Here is an 11,264-nt window from a genome sequence, read left to right on the forward strand (position 1 = left end):
TGTGCGTGTAGGTAGCATCACTGGCTTCTACTCTACCCTCCGGATGCCAGCAGCATCCCTCCCCTGTCATCCTCCGCCCCCTCGAGTTGTTAAAACCCAAAATGTCCCAGACACTGCTGAATGTTCTCTGGGGGACAGAATTACTTCTCCCTGAGAACCACGACACAAATGCCCTGGGGAGTAAGAGCAGTGAAGTCCTCTCATAGTCCGAGTGACCGTGGGGAACTTGGACTAGCCAGGCCCCACATAAACTACAAAGTGGGTGAAAGAACTCACTTCTGGGACTTGTGGATGAGTCACTTTGTTCTCTTAAAGGTGCTGGAGGTTACTGTTGAATCATCACCTCCCAAAGACGAATATTAATTTTCATAGAGTACAGCCTGACATCAAAGTGGAGTATACTTTTTCATCTGCCCTATAATTTGCAAGGCCACGTCACTCTCTCTTTTTTTTTTTTTTTAAATTTTTTTTAACGTTTATTTATTTTTGGGACAGAGAGAGACAGAGCATGAATGGGGGAGGGTCAGAGAGAGAGGGAGACACAGAATCTGAAACAGGCTCCAGGCTCTGAGCTGTCAGCACAGAGCCCGACTCGGGGCTTGAACTCACTGACCGCGAGATCATGACCTGAGCCAAAGTCGGCTGGTTAACCGACTGAGCCACCCAGGCTCCCCAAGGCCACATCTCTCTTAATGAGGCATTCCACATTATTACTTTTAATCAATCTACCTTGCTTCCAAATGTATCTTCTTCGGATCATTCCTGGGCAATATTACTTTTACTTCCCTTAGATTTGGCCCAAAGAGTTGAAATTATTACTTGCAAATTTAATCTTGTACTTTTTTTTTTTTTTTTTTTGATGGTGGTTGTTATTTGGCGTATGGTACATATGTATTTGGTACATGAATTTTAGGTTGTCTGATACACAATTATTAAAAACTTTTAATTGCAACCTTTATTTATTTTTTTTTCTGGAAAACGTCATCCTTTAGTATGATGAAGTGTCCCCCATCGTGTTTAAGTCTTTTTGGCTTGCATCGTCTGACATCAAGATAACCACCTTTGCATTCTTATTGTTTCATTTGTCTTGTGTATCTTTGTCTAGTCTTATTTATCCTTTCTGAATCACTTCGTTTAAGTGTATCGCTTCTAGGTGACTTTTGAGGCATCATAAACCATACCAGAACTTAGTGGCTTAAATCAAGAGCCATTCAGCTCATAATTCTGTTGTTTGGTTGGCGCGTGTCGTCTGGGCTGGCTCAGCTAATCTCTGCTGGGCTTGCTCATGTGTTTGAGGTCAGCAAGGGGACTGGCCGGTGGCTGGATTCTCTGAGATAGCTTTGCTCACATGTCTAACAGCTAGCTGGTTGTCGGCTAGGCCTAGGAGAGTGACTGGGCCATGTGTCTTTCATAATCCAGCAGGCTAAACTGCACACTCAGAAGTCACAGCGTTTCAAGTGCAGCACGAAGGGACCAGCCCTGATGACTGAAGGGTCACTTCAGCATTCCAACTGCTGATGCCCCACTGGCCAAAGCAATTCACAGCAACAACCCAGACTTAGGGGCTGGAGGAAAAGACTCCACAGCTTGATGGGAAAGATTTTGCACACGGCAAAGTCACAGATGAAGGGAGGGTAAGAATTTGTGGCCAATTTTATCATCTATCATATCTAGGTTTTCCTTTGTGAGTCAACATAAAAGTCTTCTCCTTTCAATGGTTGATTTAAACCCAATTACATCTATGATTGTTATGTTCAATCTCAATTTTGTCACACTTTTCAGTGCTTTACTTGTTGAGTGTATCAGTATTTTTACTGTTTTTCCCCATTTGGCCTATTTGCTCTTTTTAATTTTCTTCCTCCTTCCTTCCTTCCTTCCTTCCCTTTCTTTCCTTTTCTTTCTTTCTTCCTTTTTTTTCCTTTTCTCTTTCTTTCCTTTCTTCCTTCCTTTTTCTTTCCTTTCTTTCCTTTTCTTTCTTCCTTTTCTTTCCTTCTTTCTTTCTTTCCTCCTTCCTTCCTTCCCTTTCTTTCCTTTTCTTTCTCTTTTCTTTCTTCCTTCCTTTTCTTTCCTTTTTTTTCTCTTTCTTTCCTTTTCTTTCTCCTTCCTTCCTTCCTTCCTTCCTTCCTTCCTTCCTCCCTTCCTCCCTCCTTCTCTCTCTCTCTCTCTTTCCTTGAGAGACAGAATCTTAAGCAGGTTCCACATCCAGCCTGGGACCTGCTGTGGGGCTTGATCTCATACCATGCATGCAATCATGACTTGAGCAGAAATCAAGAGTTGGATGCCCAAATGGCTAAGCCACTCAGGTGCCCCTTCTTTTGGTGTTTATGCATATATTTTACCTTATTATATTTTGTATTACTTGATTTTATTTTACACTAGGTGGTGGGCACAAAGCAATCCTCTTAATAAAGTTGACAATTAGCTTCACTCAGAACATTTTTAATAATGCACATTAAAAAAAAGTATTCATCTTACAAATTGTTCTGCAATCCAAATATACAATAGCTTGGAAAACAACATTTAGAAAACAAAAGCCAATGTAAAAAGACAGATTAAAACAACTAGAGCAGTACAGGTTTTATATGGCTCTGATCTTCCAGTTTCCTTGCTGCATCGTCAATGTCAGAAATCTGTTCCTTCAGCTGGCTCCATTGCTCAGGATTTAAAGAAATACCTTTTCTTCCTGGTTTCATTTCACCTTCCGGATCCACCCAATATTCTCTAACATCAATTAGGACTTTCCCTTTAAAGTCTGGAACACTGACATACCTCGTTTTCCCAATCTGAAACTAGTTATCATCTCCGCTGCTGCTCTGCTTAGAGGATGACAGGGCTCTTCAAGTCTCACCAGTCTTCGGCTTTACAGGTTTTTCTGGAGTAACTTGCTTTTCCTGCTTTAACTTTTTGTCAACCTCACTGTCAGAATCAGTGCCAGAAAAGCTTGCAGAAACAAGTTCCTTTGGTTTAGGTATCGCCCCGCTCTTGCAGCCGAACAGCCTTCTGCTCGCTTGCTTGTAACTCTTTTTTAGGTAAGCTTTAGATCAGCATGGAGCCCAACGTGGGGGTTTGGGGGTTGAGCTCACGACCCTGAGATCAAGATCTGAGATCACGACCCTGAGATCAAGTGTGTATACACACTTGAAGGTTACCTTTTTACTAATGCCTTTTTCTTAATTATTTGGTCTCCTTTTTCCTTCCTTCTGCTATTTGGTTTGTCAGGTTTAAATGACATTTGATGGTATCATTTAAATATTTTTTGATTTCCATCACCCACTCACCAATCAGATTACTTATTCTACTTTTCCTTTCTGATATTTGCAATGTACTATGAAATAGATCCCAAAACTAAGATAGATTAATGGACAGATGGACAGAGGGATGATTAGATGTGTGATAAAGACAGATACATGTCATAATAAGATGTTAATGTTAGAATCTTGTGGTGGATATGTAGGTGTTCTCTTTAAAATTCTATACTGTTTGGGGCGCCTGGGTGGCTCAGTCGGTTGGGCGTCCGACTTCGGCTCAGGTCATGATCTCACCCTCCGTGAGTTTGAGCCCCGAGTCAGGCTCTTGCTGACAGCTCAGAGCCTGGAGCCTGCTTCGGATTCTGTGTCTCCTTCTCTCTCTGCCCCTCCCCCATTCATGCTCTGTCTCTCTCTGTCTCAAAATAAATAAACATTAAAAAAAAAATAAATAAAATTCTATACTGTTTAAAAATTTAAAAGTTAAAGCGTAGGGGTAAAAGAACCTAGGAGCCAGCCTGATGGTGTTTCCATTAGTCAAATCATTTTTTTTTTCTGTATCAGTAATAATTTATTTTTTTTTATTTTTTTCAATATATGAAGTTTATTGTCAAATTGGTTTCTTTTTTTTTTTTAACGTTTTATTTATTTTTTTTTTTGAGACAGAGAGAGACACAGCACGAATGGGGGAGGGGCAGAGAGAGAAGGAGACACAAAATCAGAAGCAGGCTCCAGGCTCTGAGCCATCAGCCCAGAGCCTGACAGGGGCTCGAACTCACAGACTGTGAGATCATGACCTGAGCTGAAGTCAGACGCTCAACCGACAGAGCCACCCAGGCGCCCCTCAAATTGGTTTCCATACAACACTCAGTGCTCCTCCCAAAAGGTGCCCTCCTCAATACCCATCACCCACCCTCCCCACCCTCCCGCCCCCCCCAACCCTCAGTTTGTTCTCAGTTTTTATTAAAAAAAAAATTTTTTTTTCAACGTTTTTATTTATTTTTGGGACAGAAAGAGACAGAGCATGAACGGGGGAGGGGCCGAGAGAGAGGGAGACACAGAATCGGAAACAGGCTCCAGGCTCTGAGCCATCAGCCCAGAGCCCGACGCGGGGCTCGAACTCATGGACCGCGAGATCGTGACCTGGCTGAAGTCGGACGCTTAACCGACTGCGCCACCCAGGCGCCCCATGTTCTCAGTTTTTAAGAGTCTCTTACACTTTGGCTCTCTCCCACTCTAACCTCCTTTTTCCATTGGCCAAATCTTAAACAAAATACAGTATCAAAATACATAATGATAGGAATAGAATAGATTATAATCTATGAGTCCATGATGATATGAACAAATTTATAACTGAATGAATAAGTAAATAAATGGGAAAAAAAAAGAAAACTCTCCTGTAAACTTACTTACAGAATAATGCCAACTAATAAATACGGGAGGAATGAGGGATAAGAAAATTTCCATTTTGCAATCATCATAGCAATAATAGGTTCAGGGAAGAATCATCAAAGCAAGAAAAAAAATCAGTGGAAAAATGTTTAAGGAGGAACAATATAGTTATACAGTCTCGAAGTATAGTCCCACAAATTACTTGTTAATTACAAAGAGAAAATGACTTTTCCAGGAAGAAAAATGGTGGACATCACCTTCAAAAATTAGCGTTTAGGGGTACCTGGCTGGCTCAGTCGGTAGAGCGTGCAAGTCTTGATCTTGGGGTTAAGTTTGAGCCCCATGTTGGGTGTAGAGATTTCTTATGAATAAAATCTTAAACAAATTAGGGTTTATTACGAGTGTGAAATTTGTTAATAGCATACAAAGCTATGCACTACGATGTATTTCCTTACTTGCTCAGTCTTTTTTCTTAGAGTATCACTGCCATTCTTTTCTTCTTCCTGATATACTTTTTTCTGAAAGCTCCATCATATCAGGTATTGTGTCTAATCCCACCGATCTTTCTTTCTTTTTTTTTCTCTTTGGGACCTTCCTTCTGGAGGCCTTCATCCTCCTGCTTCAGTCTGGGCTGGCTACTCTTTAGGTCTGTTGCCCCACTGCCCTTTTAGGCCTTCCCTTAACTGTTCTCTTCTTATAAACCATCCCCTGTGAGAGTAGAATCAAGACCTCTGTAAATATATACAATGCATTGATCGATTGGCTGCAGAATGCTCTTGATTTAAATTTTGCTTGGCATACAGCAGGAACTCAGAGATACTTGCTGAATGACTTAGTATGATCATCCAAATGTTACAAATGCTTTGTACCATGAAGTTTACAGGTTTGTTTTTTAACACATGGTCATAAATATTAAATAAGCAAAGACGAGAGAAATTACGCATACTTTGCGTATATGCATGATTTTCTTACAAGGAACTCAAGCTTGTTTAGCATGAAGAGGTCCTAGTAACGCTTACTGACTGCTCCCTGAATCTGAAACAGAGCTAACGAACGCTGCAGGGAACAGACGAGACACACATTGTTGTGTAGCTGTAAAAGCAAATTCACAGAGAAGTCAGGGTGACGGGGTGATGGTGTTCCTTGCTCAAGTTGAGATGCTTAAACAAAGATGGGATTTTAGTGAAAATAGGAGTCTTGAAACATGCCCTCAGTGTTCAGATACTCATAATTTTCAGCTTTCCCCAAATACTTACTTCTATTCATTTTTTTCAAAATAATTCTGATACTTTATTCTTAGAAGTTATCTTACCCACGTAAAGCGACTCTCGTCTAGGAGAGACACTAGTGGCAAGGGGCAGTAGTTATTTAAATAGCTGTGGACGGTATCAGAGAACTGGCCACTGATGGAAACACGAACAGCAGTATCTGGGATGAGAGAGAGGGCTTACCTAGGGAGTAACTCGAGATAAAAGGTTTAATAGTTTCCCTATTTCTCTTTAAAAATTTTGCTGCTATGTGGACAAAATTTACATACCCACATGTGAAAAATGAGTAATTTTCTTTTTTTGCATACGTGTTGCGTTTTTTGGAAAGTTAAATATGCAAACAGATTAAAGAGACAAATATTCTCTATTACATGTTGCAAAAAAACACCAGTGCTCCTGCCCCACACCATTTTCTGCTTTCCATTCCTTACACAGGAGACGTACGGTGACATCCTTGCTGCTCTTGATTTCATCGTCTGTTTGTTTCTACTTCTCTCCTATCCTTGAGGCCCCTGTCCCTTACCTACGCAACACCTAGAGTGTGGAGTAAGGAAGTAATGACATCTCGTTTACCTTCTGCCCTTCACCCTCTCACCCTTCCTCTCAGCCCCCAAAGGGCTTCTCTTTCTTGAAGCGCAGGAACTTTCCTTACACCAAACCCCTGTCCTATTTACTCTTTCATTCATTCATTGTAAACACTCTCCTTTGTGGCCTTATGGGCTTGGTTTATATCAGCCTCTTTCCTCCCAAACCTGGACTCCTCCCAAAATAACAAGTGCTTACTTTCAGGCTATTGTCTCAATATGGACTTCAAAAACGCTTATTTTGAAATTCAAACCTGTTTTCATCGGGTTTGCTCCTTCCAAAGATGCAAGTATTTCCACTGGTTCAATCGGTGGGGTGACGATGGGCCCACCAGAACTATAGATCATCAGGGGGGAAAATCTACTGATTTAACGTCCCCCCAAAACATTACACTGAGGCTACTGTACTCTAAGAATGTATTTTATGGAGTTTCATTACACAGATGGAAGATCAATGTTGCCACTAGCAAGTTCGGAAGCAGTGAAACTCATCCTTGGGATGCATCACCGGTGCTCCTTAACATCCAGCCCTCCCTTCCTTCCTGGGCACCAAGAAGACTAACCTTCCCAGTCCCACTGCATTTTGATGGGGCCAGGTGAGAGCTTCTAGCCAGTGAAATGTGAGTGGAAGTGACGGCTGAGGCAGTGAAAAACTGCTGTGTGATGCCATAGATTTCCTCTTCCCCTTTGAAAGTGGTGTCTCATGTTGGGATAATTGGGTTACAAGATTGAAGTAGTCTGGATCACTAAGACGCTACTTGGAGGACAGCGACCCTGGAGAGTCTACGACGTTAAGATACTGAGATTCTGGAATTGTTTTTCAGTGTTTCCAAAGCAACTTTATTGATGTGTGAACATGCTTGACAGAATATGAAGAAAAGAAAAAAATAATGAGATACAAAATTGCACACACAGAGACATGAGAATTATCCAAAGAAAATATATGTGCAGGGAGAAGGAAGTGCAAAGAACTTTGCTTAAAGAAAACATGCAGGTTGTGGAATCGCAGCGTTTTATTGTACATGTGATTCTTCAAATGTGCCAAATTTTCTAGAGAAGGCATGTTATGCTCTGAAGACGGAAAAGAGAAATGTTTTGAAATGACACTAGAAGAGCAGGGGGGGAGGAGGAGGAAAAGAAATGGATGAAAGCTGGAAAAGAGGAATGGAGGAGAACACTGGAAAGGGAGAAATTCAGGCCACCTCCCCGAACACTGCACTCACCGCAGGCTCCGTGCCAGGCACAGCACAGGCCCCGTGGCAAACAGAAAATAAGAGTCTGAGGACCACCACCACCCCTGGAGCTTTGGTCTGGGGAGAGGCTGGGAAATAGCAGCCTGTCCGAGTACCTACGCTGTGTGCCCGAGCCAAAGGGAAATTGGGGGCTGTGGGGTGTAGGGAGATGCAGGAAGGCTTCCTGTAGGAGGCAACTTGAGCTGTCTTGAATGAGCTCTAGAAGATCGCCTGGTACAGGGAGGACGATGAGAAGGAGTGAACAAGAGGAGACAGACATCCCCGAGGAGGCTAGTTGTTGAATTTTGTCACAAGAGACAGTTACGAAATTCGTTATTACCGGAACACAAGCATATGCCATCCTTCTTTGGCCACTGGCCTACTGCTTAATTAATGGTTATTGCCTAACTAACTACACTGGCTTATTATCAAATTAATGAGGGCACCCCTTATTGAGAAAGGTTGTCATTTTGATAGGAGAAATCTAAATTTTTTTTCACAAGCAGTGGAACTTATTTACTCATTCAAAAATATTTACTGAGTGCCTACCATGTGCCTAGTGCTGGATATAACAGTACTTAAAAAACAGAACAAAACATTTTTGCCCTTACAGAGCTTATATTCTAGTGGGGAAGTCAGACAAATATTAAATCAACAGCAACAAAAATACTTGCTAGTTAGGTAAGTGTTTTGAAGGAAATAAACAATGGCTGAGTTAGACAGTAACAAGGGGGGAGTAATGGGGAGGAGACATTTCAACCTACACATGAAGAAAGTGGGGAGGAAGTTGTAAGTCATATGAGGAAAGATAGATCTTCGTGATTTTGAGAACTGAAATAAGACCAATGTGACCGGGCAGTAATAAATGAGGAACAAGGGGCAACATATGAAGTTGAAGAGATACGCAGAAATAGATCATGCTGTGGTAAGGAGTTTAGATTTTATTCTAAGTTCCATCAGACAGGATCGCCTTATCTTCCCTTGACCAATGCTGAGCAGTTAACTACATCTGTGTTCATTTCCCACCTGCCTCAACAAATGATTTATCCCACATCTTTCTGACGGTTAATCCCCCCCTCTTCCACCCTCCGTGTTATGGTTGCCCTTTCCTCTCCTCTTTTCATGCACTTTGCGTCTCGGGCTCTTCTGAATCCCCAGTGCATCAGTTCTGCGACCCAACCTACAAGATAATCTATCACCTTCGGTCTTAAAAATACACCTAATCTGATACTATCCTTCCTAATTGATAGCTTCTGACCTATTTCTATTTCTTCGTGTTCCTTTATAGTCCCAGGGTTTTAAAAATCAGCTGACTGCTGATTCCCGAACAAGACCTCTCCCAGAAGCTCTAATCCCATATACCCAGTTGTCAATTTATTGACTCCACTTGAACGGCTGGGTACAAACACTCCCGATCCCCTCCCCCATCAGTGGATTATACATCAGTTTTCCTTGTATCAGTAAATGATTCTACTGACCACTCAGAAGTTCAGGCACCAAAACCAGGCGTCATCCTTGATCACTCCCTTCTCTTCACCTTCCTATCCTGTTTATCAGTAAATTCTTCAATTTGTAACTCAAAAACACATCAACTTAGCTCATTCCTGCTAATGTTACCTTTCGTGATCTCTTGCTTGGATTTCTGAAATCATCTCATGATTTACTTCTCTGCTTTCACCTTGCCTTTCTTTAATGCATTGCCTACATAGCAAAGTGGTTGTTTTATTTTAACCTAGAATCTTTTACTAAAAAGATGAAAATTGTAGGGGCGCCTGGGTGACTCAGTCGGTTAAGCATCTGACTTTGGCTCAGGTCCCGATCTCACGGTTTGTGGGTTCTAGCCCCTTATCGGGCTCTCTGCTGACAGCTCAGAGCCAGGAACCTGTTTCTGATTCTGTGTCTCCCTCTTTCTGCCCATCCCCCATTTGTGCTCTGTCTCTTCCTACCTCTCAAAAATAAATAAATGTTAAAAAGCAATAAATGAAAATTGTGGTAAAATAAACTTTTATAAAAAAGTAGTATGTACGATGGGCAAAACCCATAGATATAGAGAGCTGATGGGGGGATGGGGAAAATGGGTGAAGGGCCATGGGAGGAGAGGAGACATAGGCTTCCAGTTATGGAATGAATAAGTCACAGGGATAAAAGGTACAGCATAGGGGACAGAGTCAACGGTATGATAATCGCACTGTATGGTGACAGATGGTAGCTAGCGACACTTGTGGTGAGCACAGCATAATTTGCAGACTTGTCAAAATCACTATATTGTACACCTGAAATTGTGTGTAAGCTATACTCCAATATAAAAGTTAATTTAAAAAACTTCGCAAAACTCAACCATTATAAAAAAAGGTACACAACAATAAAGAAAATAAAAGTATACATTTCTACTTCTAAAGATTAAACTGCTAAAACCTTCCAGTATAATCCTAGATATTTCTTGTAGTACACAAATACACATATATGCATTTTGTAATCAAAGTGAGATACCATAACATACATACTGTTCTGTGACTTGCTCTTTTCCGCTAATGATCTCCATCTTTCCATGGCAATACATTTGCATCTTATATTCAGTCCCTCGATATCGAAATTTCTTCAGCTGTCCTGAAAGTGCATTTTGTAGGGAGCCTCTTCGTACTAGGATTCAATCTGCTCTTATGTACCCTAAATTTTTTTGTTTTTTCATACAGCAGTGGCTTTTTTCATAACGATCCATCGTTGAAGAGATGGAGCCGGTTGTCCTGCAGAATATTCCACCTCTTGGATGTTTGGTTACTTCCTATGGATCATTTAGTTTGCTCCTGTATCCCCTGTATTTCTAATAAGCTGTTTGTTAGGTGCAAAGGCTTGATAGACTCAAGTTACACATTTTTGCCTGGAATACATCATAGATGGTATTGTATACTTCATGCTACATCCCATCAAGAGATACGACATCAGATTGATGCACAGGGTGGCCTTTTTAAAACGTAAACTGTATCATGTCGATATCGCCTAAATCCCACTTATGGCTTCCTTGGCATTTAGTCTATAATACAAATTCTGTAACTTGGCCTACAAGGTTCTGAATGACTGACTGATGCTTGCTTATTCTTCTAACTTTATTTTATCCCATTCCCTGTGTGGTTTTTAAGTTTTTGCCAGTTTACTTCAACTTCACGAACAAGGGAAGTGTTTGCTTCCTGGGGACTTGGCACTTGCAACCCCATCGGTCTGCGAGATTCTCCTTTGCCACTCTTCCCCTCTTCTAATGTCAAGCATCATCTCAAAGTGCAGGTCGTTTTAAGTTGACCCCAGAGAAGCCTACCTACTCTGATCGTCTTGTTTAAATAGGTTCTTCCAAGGGACCGTAATACCCTACGCTCCGAGCACCCTGTTTTTCCTACCATACTCTGGACCCTTTGTACACCTTAGCTGTGTCCTTACCTGACTGTAAGTTGCATCGCACCGTGGCAGGGACCTTGCCTATAAGGCTCACTGTGCCCTCAGTCCTGGTGTATAGCAATGCGTGGCGTGAACTACCATAGGTCACAACAACCC

The 11,264-nt window shown here is 41.6% G+C and overlaps 1 pseudogene; it reads right to left on the reverse strand.

Moving 5' to 3' along the window:
• Positions 1–2,322: 2,322 nt before the first annotated feature.
• LOC125174616 (activated RNA polymerase II transcriptional coactivator p15-like) lies at positions 2,323–3,041 on the reverse strand (annotated as a pseudogene).
• Positions 3,042–11,264: the final 8,223 nt, after the last annotated feature.

Source organism: Prionailurus viverrinus, chromosome C2, assembly GCF_022837055.1.
Source record: "Prionailurus viverrinus isolate Anna chromosome C2, UM_Priviv_1.0, whole genome shotgun sequence".
Taxonomy (NCBI): Eukaryota; Metazoa; Chordata; class Mammalia; order Carnivora; family Felidae; genus Prionailurus; species Prionailurus viverrinus.